Source organism: Natrix helvetica (genome assembly GCF_964273705.1).
Source record: "Natrix helvetica genome assembly, chromosome: 3".
Taxonomy (NCBI): Eukaryota; Metazoa; Chordata; class Lepidosauria; order Squamata; family Natricidae; genus Natrix; species Natrix helvetica.
The window spans coordinates 116861547-116873335 of NC_138549.1; positions in this window are offsets into that span (position 1 = coordinate 116861547).

The window sequence follows — 11789 nt, forward strand, 5'->3', positions numbered from 1 at the left end:
CATTGTCATTTTAAGATATATAAACTTAAATCTTAAAGTTTATTAAGTTAGTGTTCTGGCTTCAAAATTTGGTGATCTGTTTTATATGCAATCAGTATGGTAGTTACTGTTTTGGTACAGTACATTTTTCAAGATTAAAGTGGAATAAATCTTCCAAAAAGTCTCAAACCAAAATAAATAGATGGGAAATGAAAAGTGTATTGAAAAGGTGTAAGGTAAGTATGTTTTTTAAATTGTCTAGTCTAGAACGTGAAGCTTCTGTTTATTTTAAAATTGTAGTTTTGAAATTTCATAGAGACAAAGTATCAAGATTAGGACAAAAACCCAGTTTAAGAAATCATAGGAAAGCATAAAGGAAAATCCAGGTGGGGTCAGAAAATTTGCCCATGGTCCCTTTTGAAAGATTGCTATTATGCACTCAATAAAAGTGATTCATAAAATGTCAAAGAAAAGCCACTCAATAATATGAACATATTGAATCCTGTTCCAAACAGAAACATAGCTTCTTGGATTGTAGATAAAGCAAAATCAATGGCTTTAAAACTCCTTACGTATTAAATGTGAGACAATACAATCTTACTAGTAACGGTATAAAAACTGAAATGTAATTTTAACAAAGTGCCTAGCTAGCAAGAATTAAGAGAAAGATAAACTTCCTTCAAGAAACCTCTTCTATATTGTATCATGACCAGATGACAAGCTTTTGAAGAGAAATACCTGCAGATAGTTTGCTTTACACTGGATCCGTCATTGCCCCTCCCCATAGATTTGTAAACCTCTAAATAAGTGCACACAATATGCTTTTCTGTGTCTAATTTGTATGCAAATGCAATTTGTTGATTATTGCCTGGAGTTAAAAAATACATGAAATATTTTTCTAGCCGTATTGGTAAACATTTTAAACTAATACATGATACATTTTTAGCTTCTTGCTTCTACCAAAGTAAAGTAAGACTGAGGTAGAGTTGAGATACATAAGAAAGTAGCATTTGATGAGAATATAAGAATTTAGAAGATTTACTAAGATAATGATGGCATTTTATTAATATTGTCAAATAGATACATTGAGGTATGTATCTATTTGAACCTTCTACCTTGAACTGACATGGAACTCAATTTCAGACTATAAAATTGTAAAGTATACTGATGTAATGGATTTCTGATTGAGATTTTCCTGGCTTTACATTTACTTTACCAAGAAAAGAAAAGTTCAGCTAGAATGTAATGGTGTAATGCAGGGATCAAGTATATTTATGCTCTGACATATTTGGGTTAGACTTCATTGGTCCAGCAGTTATAAATCATTGCAAAATATTTTGGTAATTGCACTATATGTACATAAAGAAGGACATGCGCCTACTAGTGATCTAGTACATCAGTTGTTTTGGAACTGAGTTACTTCAGAAAAGTGCATCTGTAGTGCAGAGGTTTTACACTTAAGAACATTTTTTCCGGCTAGGACTGCTATGGAAAGTAAACTCTTTTCATTGTAATTTGAGAATTTTTTCTCTTTTCATAGAATGTAGCTAAACTTTATTCTATGAGAAACATTCTTGAATGTTACTTTGCACTTTTCTCTGATAAACAGAGATTATGAAAAATCAGTCTTGAATATATATTCCTGTGGAATTTAAAACATAGCTGTGATGGTTCTCTGTTCAACAATAAAAATACTTCTACACCAATACTAAGCTCATTAAATGTTCTTTTCAAAAAAGGATGGGTTCTAGAAAGTTGGGCTTCCCAGATCGTAAGGTACAAATCCACTGAAAGATGGTAGTATCTGTTTGGTTACCTTAGTATGCATTGCTATGTAAAACATTTCGCTTCAAATAGTTCTGATGCTGAAACTGCTGTTTTGAATATAAATGAATTATTCTGAGTGTCTTGGAAATTTTGAAACAGTTGGTTCCTAGCTTAAACTCAAATGTATTTGGAAAGGGATGATCAGTAAAGTTTTGAACTAAACATGTTTTTAAACAATATTTTGGGCACCCTTAATAAATACCTTAAATACAATTGACTAACAAAAGAGGATGGTTATCATATATGGGCACCAATTTATCCATGCAAGAATACAAACACTGGTGAATGAATTAGCAAAATTAAGTTTAGGGCCTGGTAACAAGGAGTTACTACTGCGCCTTCAACATTGATAGAGAATTACCTAATTTAATTTATATGAAAAAGATGAGAATTATTGTGGGAAAAACATCAGCAATTATATGCTGATACCACTTTGATGGGTGGAAGTAAGACAGGCCTAAATAATTTTTATTAACAGTGAAAGATTACAAAAAAATTTGAGTTAAAGATTACAAAAATCTTTTTGAGTTAAACTGATGAAACTATATTGAAATCCCTTAAGCCTTGTTATCTTAAAACTAATTCAGTAGTGAACATTGCATTTTCCAGGGCGCTGCTCTGGAGAGTCCAAGCAAGGGTTAAATACAGCCAATCTTCCCAGAACTGAATTGAAACTTTAAGCCACGCCTCTGGTGCTGATTATCTTCAGTTTTTTTTCAATTCAGCAAGCCCAGTGGACGCACTTAGAGTTTCTCTTCAAATTTTAAGAAAAGGCTAAGATTTCTACCCGCCTGGGGTCTACTCTCCCAGCGTCAGTGGCCACAGATCCTGATGATCTATCCGGGGACCTGTTTGAGGAGCCAGTGTCGATCCAGGAAATTGTTCCAGTTCCTAAAATGTTCCTCAACATGGTTCAGAGGCAATGGGTGCAGCCAGCTACCATGGCTACCCCCAGCAGCAATGACAAGAAGCTGTACACTGTAGATGCCAGCCTGGAGGATTTGCTTAAGCTACTTCCAATTGATCCCCCTGTGGCGGCACTCACCTCGTCTGTGCTTCCCCCTGACCTGCTAGAGGGGCTCAAGGCTGAGGACAAAGAACTGAAACTGCTTGCCCCAAGACTCACCAGGCAGCAGCATGGGCGATTAAGTTGTCCACCTCAGCCTCCTTCCTTTCCAGGGCAGCCCTGCTTTGGTTGAGGCAGTTGCTGAGGAAAATTCCTGCCAAGGACATCAAGTTGAGGCAGGATATTAATAAGATCATGGGAGCCACAGAGTACACCGCTGACGCCACCTTGAGCGCGGCCAAATTTGCTTCGCGTGCCCTAGCGTCTAACATTACCTCTAGATGCCGCCTGTGGCTGAGACACTGAAATGTGGATATGTGTTCCAAGTGGAAGCTTGTCACACCCCCCTTTAAGGGGGACAAGCTTTTCGGAGAGGTCCTGGATCCTGTCCTTGTGGAAAACAAGGACAAGAAGAAGGTGATGCCATCGGTCAATATAAAGTCCGATGAAAGGGTTCCAACTCCTACCAGAGGCAGCCCTTTCGGAACACCGAGCCTTCCACTAGCTCCGCCCCTTTCCATCGGGTGTATCCCCAGCAAGCTGAACGGTCTCAGGACCGTCAGTCCTTTCGCGACAGAGGGCGCCAACAGCACTACTTTAAACGCCCCTTTCGGGGGGGATCTGGTTTACGCCCTTTCAGGAGATACAAATGACCATCACCGATTAGCTCCCATAGGAGGGCGTCTCCAATTATTTCACGCCACATGGGAGCAGATCATGACGGACCAGTGGGTCCTACAAACAATCCGCATGGGCCTCACCTTGGATCCTGATGATCTGTCCCTGTCCCTCCCCCCCCCCGCCATTTCATCAGGTGTCCCGTTCCGTCTTGCCCGGTCAAAGGGTCCCTCATGGAACAAGAGATCAAACATCTCAGAGATATCAAGGCCATAGAGGCTGTTCCTGTGGGTCAGGAGGGAACAGGGTTTTATTCAATCCTGTTCCTGGTCCCCAAAAATTCCGGGGGGGTGGAGGGGAATATTGGACCTAAAAAGATTGAACCATCACGTAACTTATCGAAGGTTCAAAATGCAGTCCCTCCAGTCCATCCTGGGATGCATCAGGCCGGGGGATATATTGACATCCATAGACCTCAAGGAGGCCTACCTCCATGTGCCCATCTGCAAAGCCCACCGCCGGTACCTGAGGTTCACCTACGCAGGCCGCCACTACCAGTACTGAGCCATGCCGTTCGGCCTATCATTGGCCCCCAGGACATTCACCAAGATCCTCGCAGCCGTGGCGGCCTTCCTCAGGTCCCACCCAATAAGACTGCACTGCTACCTGGACGATGTCCTCATACAGTTGTCATCCCACCAACAAGCAACCAGAGACCTGGAGTACACCATCCAGGTGCTTCAAGACCACGGGTTCTCCATAAACCTGGAGAAAAGTCACCTACCAACTACCAGACTGCAACATCTAGGGGCCATCATTGACACCGTCGCCTGCCGGGTCTTCCTACTCCCAGAAAGGATGTCGAGCCTCAGGGAGAGGGTCACACAAGTGCAGCGGTCACCCTTGGCCAAGGTGGTTCAGCTGTCTCAGCTCCTAGGCAAAATGATATTGTGCCTGTCCATCGTGCCTTGGGCAAGACTCCACTCCCATCCGCTCCAGTGGCTCCTCCCTCACCAAAGGGCCAACGAAAGCAGCTCGACGAGGTTAATCCCGGTTTCCTTAGAGGTACGGCGTTCCCTCAGGTGGTGGTTGTCCCCTGCCCTGGCAAAGGGGTCCCCCTTCAAAGAGCCCATCCGCCTCACCATCACGACGGACGGCAGCCTTTACAGCTGGGGAGCTCATTGCCAGAATCAACTGGCACAGGGCAGGTGGTCTCCCTCCGAAGCAGCTCACAGCATCAACTGGCTGGAGCTGAGGGCAGTCAGGTTGGCCCTCTGCCAGTTCAAGACCATCATTCAAGGGCACCACATGCGGATACTGACAGACAATGTTGCGACAAAAGCACACATCAACCACCAGGGGGGCACTCGCTCCAGATCCTTGATGTCGGAGGCCGAAGTCGGACGATGGGCGGAGAAACACCTGTCTCTTCAGGCGGAACACATCTTGGGCACTACCAACACCCAGGCAGACTGGCTGAGCAGGGCCACGGTCGACCACTCGGAGTGGCGCCTGCATCGCACCTGTTCCAACAGTTGTCCCAGAGGTTCGCCCGCCCACAGGTAGACCTGTTCACTACCGCATCCAACACGCACCTCCCAAGGTTTTTCACGAGGTTCCAAGACACGGGTGCCGAAGGGGTCAACGCCTTGCAGTGCCCTTGGCCGCAGAGACTGCTGTACGCCTTCCCACCGTTACCTCTACTTCCCGGAGTCATCCGGAAGATCCTGTCGGAGGCGGCGGTGTGACCAACCTGAGACCCCCAGTGGTTCACAGATATCCATCCTGGGACCTCAACGTAGTTCTACGTGCCCTTGTCAATCCCCCATTTGAACCTCTCAGGACTGCAAGTCTCAAACACCTGACATTTAAGACTGCCTTCTTGATCACCATCACATCAGCTCGGCGTATTTCGGAACTGGCTGCCCTGTCTGTCAGAGAGGACTTATGCTTGATTCGCCAGGACAGGGTGTCAGGCCTGTAATTATATTCTTTTTAGGATCTTTGGCCTGCCACACTTTTTAATAATTTTCTATGCTGTTTCAATAGTGTAGTAGTTGGGAGGGGGGAATAGAAAGGAGTTGGATTGTAGAATGGATTGTTGACATTCTTTTGTAGAAGCCAAGGTCATCTTTTGTCTCCGCACATCGACACCTGGCCGGAAGAAGATGGGTGTACATGCCAGCGTGGAAGATGATGATTGGAACATGTGATGGATTTGTGGGTGTGGGGAGAGATCATGAACTTTAAACTGGGTGAACTTACAGGATGTAATTCAGAGTTGAAATTTCCATAGCTGTACTAACATGCCTGTGGAATAAATTGCACCATTAAGGATGTTTTGCCTTGGACAATGATTTATTTCTGCATGGTATTTAGAACCCTAACACAGGATAGTCCTCAGACTGGACCCGTCGTTCATTCCCAAAATCAATTCCTGGTTCCACCGAGCCCAGGAGGTAGTTCTCCTGGATTTCTGTCCACACCCAAGACACCTGAGGGAGAAACGCTGGCACTTGTTAGATGTGCGCAGGGCTCTTCGCAGGTACATCAAACGCACGGCGGGGTTTTGACGGTCCGAGTCGCTCTTCATTTCGTTCCAGCCGGCTTCCCAGGGCAGAAAGGTGTCCTCCTCTACGATCGGAGGGTGGCTGAGGGCCTGCATCGCCCTTGCCCATGTTTTACAGTCCAGACCTGTGCCTCACCATATTACAGCACACTCGACTAGGAGCGCCGCCACCACAGCAGCCTGGGCGACTCAGGCGCCAATTGAAGAAATTTGCAAGGCGGCTACCTGGACTTCTTTGTCCCCATTTGTCCGAAACTATAAGTTGGACAGTTTTGCAGCAGCGGAAGGGGCATTCGGGAGGTGAGTTCTTCAAGGCATCCACATCAGCTGAGAGACCTGAATGCTGTGGATTCCCACCCTAGTGACAATTAGCTTGGGCATGTCCCTTGCTTGGACTCTCCAGAGCAGCGCCCTGGAAAATGACCATTGTCTTACCTGAAGGGTCGTTTTCAGGGTGCTGCGAAGGAGAGTCCATCCCACCCTGGGGTCTAGTCCTCTGGTGTCAGTTAGAAGTTTACAGTTCCAGTTGTTTGTTTTCATATTGACTTGTTTACATTGTTGATCTTCTCAGCGCGCAACAGTTCCACGTCTTCATTGAAAAAATCTGAAGATAATCAGCACCAGAGGCGTGGCTTAAAGTTTCAATTCAGTTCTGGACAGATTGGCTGTATTTAACCCTTGCTTGGACTCTCCTTCGCAGCACCCTGAAAACGACCCTTCAGGTAAGACAATGGTCAATTTATGTAAACCAGTGATGTGCGGTGAGGTTTATGGCTGGTGAGGCACTGACAAAGTGGTGGGTTTCAATTTTTTTTTAGTCTTCTGGACTTCAACTCCCAGAATTCCACAGCCAGGCATGCTCAGTTCTGACTTAAAGCAACAGCATTTGTTTTTCTCCTTTGCGAAAGAAGTTTACTTCTTTCTTTTTCTTTTTCTTCTCCCTTCCCTGCCTTCCTCCCTCTCTCCCTCCCCCTCTCAAACACACACACACACACACACACACACACACACACAAGTTGGATTGGACTATCTCTCCTACCCCCTTCCCTCTCTCACACTCTCTCTCTCAAACAAACATACACACACACACACACACACACACACACACACAAAGTTGGATTGGAGGGAAGAGCACCAGCGAGGAGACCACAGATGCTGAGTCCTAGGAGGCAGGAACCAAGTCAAAGAGCCAACTGGAACACACACACTTTCCCCCAGCCCCGGAAGGATCCAGCCCAGCTTCACTGATTACAGGTTTGAAAAGGCAATGTGGCTCTGCCTGCAATCAAACTGCACCCCAGGGACAGCACAAGCAAGCCAGAGTCCTTCCTCCAGCCTTTGCCCAAAGACCTGCACCAGGAGAATGAAGTTTGAATTTCTCCCCCTCCCTCCGACCTACACGTACCTTTTCCAGCTGTTTCAGAGAGGATTTCAACTCTGCTCTTGCCTCGGGTCCTCTGAAGAAGCCCCGCCCAAATGAGCGCCCTCTACTATGACGCAGGAGAACAGCATGCCTCACCTACATCAGGAATTTTTAGGCTTTTAACCCTTGCTTAACTCTGCTTGAGTGATCATAAAACGCCTAGACTAGATGAGGCATGCAGTTCTCCTGCCTCATAGTAGAGGGCGCTTTTTAGAGGCTTTTTTAAACAGTTAAGCAGAGTCATCCACAGTGAGGCAGCAACTAGCTCAGCCTGACCTCAGCTCTCGCCTTTTTCCTTTTACATTTTTTTTCTTTTCATGATGACAGTGGTGAGGATGTGCCTCCCCTGCCTCACCTGACTGCACGTCACTGATGTAAACCCTTGGACTACTCTGAACAATATAGCTATTCTAACCTTCCTCATCATACACGTTTTTCAATAAAAAACTACTTGGCCCAGTTCATCCACATTTTTAAGAGCTGTAGATATCTAGAAGTTCTAAATGCTCCTGAAGCCAAAATACAAACTTGAGCCTTACTTTACATGTGAGATTGTTAGGTAATTTGAGTATTCTTTAGCATATTTTTTAGTTTTGGAATATAAATTGATATTTTTGAAATCCTTTGGCAGGCTGGAGGATTCTGGGAGTTGTTCATAATCTTAAAGTTGGGAAGTACTACTCTAATAGCAATAGCACTTAGACTTATCTACCGCTTTACAGCCCTCTAAGCAGTTTACAGAGTCAGCATATTGCCCCCCACAACCTGGGTCCTTGAGCTGGTGAGACTCAAACTGCAAAACTGCAGGCAGCCGGCAATCAGAAGCAGCCTGCAGTACTGCATTCTAACCACTGCGCCACCACTGCTCATAGTGTTGTGTATAGGAAGAAGCTTCCTTTGCTTCTAATTTTTAGGATATTTTTGTTTGCTTTATTCTGATGAAGCATATCTTGAGTTTTTCAGGGACAATTGTGTCTTGTTTGTCTGATTATTTTATTTAGTTAATATAAGAGGTTGTTTGAAAAAGAGCTACAATCAGCACCTGATCTTGCTTTTGCTGATGGATGTGAGTTTTTCTATCTTTACTTGTAGAATATGTAGTTTATTTGATTTCAATGATGTCTCTGTGTAGAGTCAGTCATCTTTTAGGTTATAGGAAGAAGGTATTTTGTTATAAATGTTGCTTTTACTTGGCTAAACTGTTCTGCGTCCAGGTTCATTTCATAGACCAAGGCCAGATTTTTCTGTTCATTTTAGTCACATAGAGTACTGTGGTGTGTGTTTGTGTGTGTTTTGAATAGATAAGATGTGGCAAATTATCATAAATGCATTCAGCTTTGTTTCCTTTACGATAATTGATTGGCTTACCCTAGACCACAATTGAGGTAATGTTCTTTTATTGTGAAGTGTTCTAGTCCAGTTCACTAAGTCCCAGAATGTCAAAGTTCATTCTTGACATTTCTGCTCTGACAACATCGTGTTTTTCTTGGTTCATGATCTTGACATTGCATCAGTGATCTGCAACGGTATACATATCCTTGCAGTGCTGGATTCCTTTTTGCCTTCAGTCATATCAGTGGCTGGAGGTCCTTTTGGCTTTAGTTTAATGACATCATAAGTACCAATAGTATTTGTATTATCCCTCTGCTCCTTTAGTAGTTTGTTGGATAATTTCTAACATTATCTTCCAATATGCTGATGGTGCACTGCTTATGAATGTCCATTGGTTTTCTTGAAAATACTGGAATGGATTATTGCTTCCTTTCCAATAGATTGTATTTAATCTGATTTTTCATCTGTGACCTGTGCCCATTGTAAGTGACCCTCTTAGAAATATAGGTTTCAGTTGGTACAACTTATAGCCATAATAAGATGGACAAATTCCTTCCTCACTAAAAACTAGTAGTCCATGAAGGGAAAGTGCCAGGAAGATATTTTTTTGAAAATATTTTTTTTAGGTATGTATTTTTTAAATATTTCACTAGAGTAGCTATGCAAGGCAAAGCATACATCACAGCACTGTTATCAGAGCATCTGATAATCTGCACTGACAAAAAAAAAAAAAATCCCTGTGGCTGTTGGGCTTTTCCCCCCAGAACTACCTTCAGGAAATTACCATATTTTTCGGAGTATACGATGCATTTTTGCCTCCCGAAACCCTGCCCCCTTCACCAAAATGGCCATGCATAGCCTTTAGGAGGCTTCCAGAGTGCTCCTGGGAGCTGGGGAGGGCAGAAATGAGTGAAAAGCTGGCAGTTTTTTGCTCAATTTTGCCCCCAGGAGCACTCTATAAGCCTCCTAAAGACTATGCATGCCCTTTTTGTGACAAACAATGGGCCCTTTTTTGCTCCCCCTCCCAAGAACACTCTACAAGCCGCCTAAAGGCTATTCATGTCTTTTTTTTGAAAAAAAATGGGCCCGTTTTGGGGAGGTCTGCAGAGTGCAAAAACTTATAATTTGCCTCTTCAAAATCTTAGTGCGTCTTATACTCTGAAAAATACGCTAAGTCTTTAGTTAAATCTACTCTTCAGATGAGAGCTTAGTTGAAGATACTACTTGAAGAGACTGGTTTCTATGGTAAGAAAAGAGTGCTGAATTTAATGTAAGTTCCTTTTAAGGGAGCCAAATCTATCCATCTAATTTATGGTGCCACATTAGTAGTCCTCAATGGTTATTCAACAGCCATTCAAAATTACAATGGAGTTATGATTTTTGCCCAAAGTTGCTGCCATTGAAATGCCTGAGGCCACATGATCAGAATTTGGATGCATGGTAGCACATCTTTACACTCATGAGATACTGCAATACCCCCCCCCCGCCCCCAATCTCAGCTGTCCACCCAGCCCACCAACATGCATAAAACTGCTTTGGCATGGTCAGTGGCTACTTCTTCCCATGGCACCACATCAGGAGACCTGGGCCTCTCCCCACCCATCTGTGAAGCTTGCTCTAGCCTTAAGAAAGATCCTGTTGCTAGCTTTCAATTGTGACTCAAATCAGCTGGGCATATCTGTCAGCAGCTGGAGAAAAAGGCAAAAGTAAAAAGATCCAGGAATCATGGGACAGGGAACGAATCCTTCAGCATAATGGGATGAGAAGGCCAGGAATTCCCTGCTCGTGGCAGATTTCTGCATGCCAGTGACACCAGGGGTTTCCCATCCCTTTAGACACACACACACACACACACACACACACACACACACACACATGCAATTGCGTAATAACTGCAATGGGAGACCCAGGATTGCCATCTAATGGAGCGGTCACAGGGGCATCTCAATGACAACTTCATTCAACATTCAAATTTCAGATCCTAATTTTCATAACTCAAGGACTACCTGTGGAGGAATTTTGCTGCTGGAAGAAGTGATCAGATGTATTTTTATACCACCTTTATTTTTATAAATTCAAGGCAGGGAACATATCCAACACATTCCTCCTATTTTTTTCCACAACAACACTGGGCTGAGAAAGAGCGACTGTCCCAAAGTCACCCAGCTAGCTTTCATGCCTAAAGTGGGACTAGAACTCACAAGCTCCTGGTTTCTTGTCTGGTGCCTTAAACAAGACCAAACTAAGATGTGTTAGGTTTTTTTAGCATCTTGCTTTATCTTGTTTTCATATAGTTTATTACAAACTCATAAATAGGCCACTAATCCATTGCAACATAGATTTTGGGCTGCCTGTGCAAATATGTTTACACCATGTCACACCCTCATTAAAAACAAATAAGCTATTTTTTAAAATTAATCTCAGATTTCAGTTCAAATCCACTTAGTCCTGAAGCCCATTGAATGGACTTCATTAGCCTAAAAGAAAACAATGGATGGAAAATAGTTATAAGATCTTAAGTATTAAAAAGACAGAATATGATGGTAAGAAATACATTTAAATGACTTGGAAGGGAATATTAATATTCCACTCTAAGACGTGGTAGTTACGTTCGCAAAAATAGGAATTTATTTAACTCAAGGAAAAAGAATGCAATAGGGAAAAAATCAGGGGGAAACAGTATTAAAATACTATTTACCTTGATCACACAGAATGATATAAATCAATCTTTATTGTGATGTTACTAGCTGCAGTTCTAGTTCCTAAGCAGAGTGAACAGTATCATTTATAAATCATATATGATTATAAATCTGGATTGATAACTTTCCAAGGTATCTTCTTTTTGGCTCTGCTCAATAGATAGATAGTTTTTCATACGGTAGATTATTAATCCTAGATCAATAAACTTATCTGTAACTTCTAGATCAGAAAATGTCTTCATCCAAGAAGGTTGCAAAACACAACAAAGAAACAAA